Source organism: Pinus tabuliformis, chromosome J, assembly GCF_031772625.1.
Source record: "Pinus tabuliformis cultivar Carrire ecotype Pingquan chromosome J, CPIR1, whole genome shotgun sequence".
Classification (NCBI taxonomy): domain Eukaryota; kingdom Viridiplantae; phylum Streptophyta; class Pinopsida; order Pinales; family Pinaceae; genus Pinus; species Pinus tabuliformis.
The window spans coordinates 1497515171-1497520242 of NC_142295.1; the positions used below are offsets into that span (position 1 = coordinate 1497515171).

At 35.5% G+C, this 5072-nt stretch overlaps 1 pseudogene; it reads right to left on the reverse strand.

The window, feature by feature from the left end:
* Nucleotides 1–2350: 2350 nt before the first annotated feature.
* Nucleotides 2351–3765, reverse strand: LOC149233100 (presenilin-like protein At2g29900 pseudogene; annotated as a pseudogene).
* Nucleotides 3766–5072: the final 1307 nt, after the last annotated feature.

The following is a 5072-nucleotide window of genomic DNA, read 5'->3' on the forward strand; positions in this document are numbered from 1 at the left end:
GTCCACCAAAAATATAAAGAGGAAGAGCTATAAAAGGTGGAACCAAAGACAAAGAGACTAAACTAATGGGACATCCAATAAGAGGCTAGAGAGAAAATCTTTCTTAAATAAGAAATATCTGGATAGAACCAATAAACATCAAAATGATTGACATGTAACCACCTTGGCACTACTTACATGCATAAAAATGGAACATGGGAGTTAAAGGCCTCAAGTGGCCGCAAATCCATCCTAAATCATGACCTGTATTAATAGATAACCTTTGGCATCTGTAAGATTTCACTTTTTCATAGATGGAGAATCCCATGATGTAGATAATAAATGACTGATATGGGAAGATGGAGGGGGGAGGGTGGGGTGGAATAAATCCCATTGCAATGCCTGCACTAACTAATCTAATCATTGTGATGATTTCCACAATAAGTAGTATTAAATGAAGCCAACAAAACTAATCACTCTGATGATTCCATAATAAGTAGTATTAAATTAAACTCAACACCATAATCTACCTTGCATAATTTTTGTATGTGAGGATATTGATCTCACATTGTGTATTTGATGGAAGTGTATTAGCATGGTGGTTGTTGTGCTATATCTACCTACATTAAGTGTTTGTGGGATAGTGTCCATGTGCTCCGTCCCACCTAGCTCCTCATTGGAATCCTTTCCTGGATTCATAATTGAAATATTATTAAGGAATTTCAAGGTGATATTAATTTGTGCGATAATAATTTAAGTTTCATAAATCATGGAAAATTAATTTAAAATTAAATATAATAATATTATCATTTTTAGATGACTCATTGCATAGGTTGGTTGGTTATGTATGTTAATATGGTTTGCAAAGGTTGTAGGTTCGAGACTTATCTCTAATGTACATTAAAACTTTTTGTACATTAATATATAAAACTACTCTAGATATATAGTAAGATCAAAATATAGATAAATATTACTATTGATGCACATATATTTATTGATTAACTAGAATTTGTTCAAAGGGTCTAATGGTTAATACGATGTGCACCCTCATAAGAGGTTATAGGTTTTAAATCTAGAGGGAGGTAGAGTACATACACCTTGCTAGACTTTAGCAAGGTTTAAATCTAGAGGGAGGTAGAGTAGATACCCCTTAGTAGACTTTGGCAAGGTTTAAATCTAGAGGGAGGAAGAGTATGTGCACCTTAGTAGAATTTAGCAATCAAATCACATAGATTGGTCACTTGTCCCCACAAATAAAGGGGACTAATACACCAATCTGAAATTAAAATTAAAATATACAGGTTTATCAAAGATTATTAAATACTATACATGGATTTGAATGAATTCTTGTGAACTATATGTATATCTAAATGCTTTTTTATAGATTATATGCATATCTAAATAGCAAACCATGACAATCTCCCTCCACATTTGAACATCCAAACAATAGGCTGAGTATTTTCATACATGCAGGTTTAAGTGTGTGAAAATTCTGGTCCACTATAAAATATGTTTTGAAATGGAAGAACATTAGAATACCTAATTATAATATACATTAATTATAATAAGGGGGAGTTTTTTATTGGAATACCTTAAACTTGTAGAAAACCTATCTCACTTTCAAGAAAAAAATGGGTTAGTATTTATGGGTGGCTTGAGTTTCAAATTATTGATGTTTGATACATCCTAGAATATTTTCCTTAGTGGTTTTTTACCATTTTAAGCAAACCCGAAAGTTCAAAAATTCAATCAAAGTTCCTGATTGAGCATAAATTTTACTTATAATGTTGTTTAACTTCGACAATTGAGGGAATATTGTTACATGTTTAGTCTACTCTATTCTTATTTAAGTTTCAATGTATTAAAGGCATATATATAACTTCTATTGTTGAGAAACTATTTAATTTGGAGTAACTTAGTAAGTAAAACTAGCAATTGTCCCAAAAGGTACAAAGAGAGGCTGATAGGATTATTAAATTGGAATTTTTGATTTTTTCTAGAAGAGTTAATTGGTTTGTGGAAAACCTTGTTTTCTTGGACTGGATCATTGTGCAATTACCCTTCTAAATGATCTTTGTCATTTGATAAAATAATCAGAATATTGTTTTCAAATTTCCATAGATTTCCTCTTGCAGTGAATTTCAAATACAAAATCAAATTACAGAGTATATTGCTTTGCCGAAGGAAATGATAAGAATAGAATACAACAGAATCAATGCTATTTGTGCTGAATTTATAAGTTTACAACAAAGAAAATTTGGCTTCCCTTGTCAAAGCTGAGTTGATTTGTGGCCTCACAATATCCAGTAGTCTATTTAAGAGTATTCAAGCTAAGTGCAACTTTTGGGATTGGAGTTATTCTGCTCTAATATCAAAAAAGCAAAAGGTGAGTTGTGATCTGAACCACGAAAGCTTCCATTACAAGATGAGTTAAGAAGTAAAAAATTACACCCAAAGAAATTGAAACAGGGAGAGCAGGCAAAGCCTTCTAACAGAAGGCCAACAAAATCAATGTTACACTGAGGCCTGTTATTATGGCAAGGTAGCATGCATAAATTGTCATGTAATCATACATAGCTGCCCTTCCAACCAATATGTTGTAGAATATAAAGTCACCCAATCGTAGTTTAATTGCACCAGATGCAGAAAGCCCAATCCCATTCTGTTGGTATGTATATGTGTGTGTAGAATCTTCAATCCCATTTGGGTGCGGCCTCCCCTCACTATCACTATCATTTTGGGTCAATAATCCTTGTAGTGTAGAAGGCAATGGCAAAGAAACCAATTGTTGATTCACATATGTGGAAGAGGAAGTCCTCACCTGGTGATTTACGAGGGGAACTGATTCCTCTTCTGCTATGTCTCTGTGTCTCTGTGAACACGACTCTCCACTGCCTCCTCCTCCTCTGCGATAGCTATTCTGAAACCCTTAATAGAATCCTCATGAGGTGGCGATGTAGAATCAGAGGCAGTGCTCTCATCGTATCCTGAATTCAAGGATTTCAATAACGCAGATCTCAAACCTGAACTTGCTGGTTTCTTCCAAATGTTTCCCATCTGTTGTTGCAAGAGGGCTTTGTGTAATCTTTGCATGGATGTAGGAAGGGAGGGCTTTATCAAAGCTTCTTCTTCTTCTTCACTTTCAGTAGCTAGAGGGCGACTGCAAGGAAGAAGCACATTTTCATTTTCACGCTTGGGGACTGCGACGTGGGGTTTTCTCGAAATAGGGTGAGCCTTGTAAATCAAAGCATGGATTTCCTCATCTCTTGAAATAGCAAGCTCTAACAAAATTTTGAGAGGGCCACTAGGGATGAGAATGGAAATAACATCATATACTGCCATTGCAAAAAGCATCACCCACGAAGTCCATTCGGGGAGCATAGTAAACCAGAATGCAACAAGCATGCCTATGAGTACCAAGTAACCCTAGGTGAAAATTATGGGCACTTTGCACAGGAAAACATAAAACACCACCACAACAGCAAAATTAAAAAGCACAACTCCAAAAGTAAAGTAGTCAATGGGTATAGAGAGAGCTTGCACCAGAAGCACGGCCACGCCCCCACCCATATAACCCAACACAATGAATGCTGCAAAACCCATGTAAAAACGAAGAAACTTCGTGCATCTGTAATAGAAAAGGCATACCAACAGGAACGTGACCACTGTGACAACAACTACAAATACAAGGGCATTCAGAAGAGCGCCCCCAAATTTTTTCCAGTCTGAATCGAAGGATTGTTCATCATATATGAGAGTGGCGAAGAAAATAAAGACGATGACCAGTTAAGGAGATGATAGTGACCAGGTTCAATGCACAACAGAACTCGGAGGTGAAAAGAAGGCAACTCAACCGATATTTGGAAAAAGCAGTCAAAGTGCAGTGCATGCTTGCCAGATGCGATGCGCAGGACTTCAAATCAACGGTTGAAAGTGTCTCACCTGATCGAACGGAGCAAGGTAAAAGTGTTGACGAAGAAGTTGATGCATAGGAAGGCCTATCGGCCTAAAAATTCAACTTTTTCTATAAAAGAATTCTCAACTTTATATGAAATTTCATATTTTGTTTCATATTACTGATGGAACTTTCCTATTTTTTGACATATTTTAAAATGAGAATGATTATTGGAACCTTACATGGAAAGAAGAAAAAATAGAGTCAATGGAAACCTGATTTGGTTTAATTATTAACTCACTCTATTCAACTATCTCTAGGATATCTTGGTGGATTAATGTAGTGGCTCTCTACCATGCTTGACTAATGATGAAATTGGAAACAAATTTAGATTATCATACACACTCATTACATGGGACACATGTTATGGGGACTCAATCCACCCTACTTTATGGCATCCAAAACTTAGACAAAATTCAATTTTATTGGTGTATTGATTCCAATCCCCTCTTGGCATTGTGATCACTACTTTTGGTTTCTGAATCATTGGCTTAACATTGTTGAGTTTTTTGTTCAAATCATCACAGTGATTAGTTTGATGGGCTTCATTTAATACTACTTACTGTGGAAATCATCACAATTATTAGTTTGGATGACTTCCTTTAATAATTCTCACTATGAAAATTATCACAATGATTAGTTTGGCTAGTTCAGTCATTGTCATTGGGTTTATGAACCCCCCTCCCCCCTTCACACTCCCCCTTCCATATTCCCATATCAATAATTTATTATCTACATCATGAGTTTCTCCATCTATGCAAAGGTGAAATCTTTCACATGCTAGAGGTTATGTCCTAATACAAGTCATTCTTTAGGATGGATTTATGGCTACACAAGGCCTTTAGCTCCCAAATTCCATTTTTATGCATGCAAGGAGTGCCAAGGTGGTTACATATTAATCATTTCCATGTTTGTTGGTTCTATCGAGTTATTTCTTTTTTAGGAAATATTTTCTCTTTAGCCTCTTGTTGGATTTCCCATTAGTTTAGTCTCTTTGTCCTTGATTATGCCTTGTATAGCTCTCCATCTTTCTAGTTTTGGTGAACTCCTCTTCCTTTTTTAATTTACATTCTAATTCACACATCCATCTTTATGCTTTGAGTTTCTTTTGGTACTGAGCTCCAATCACCATATGTCA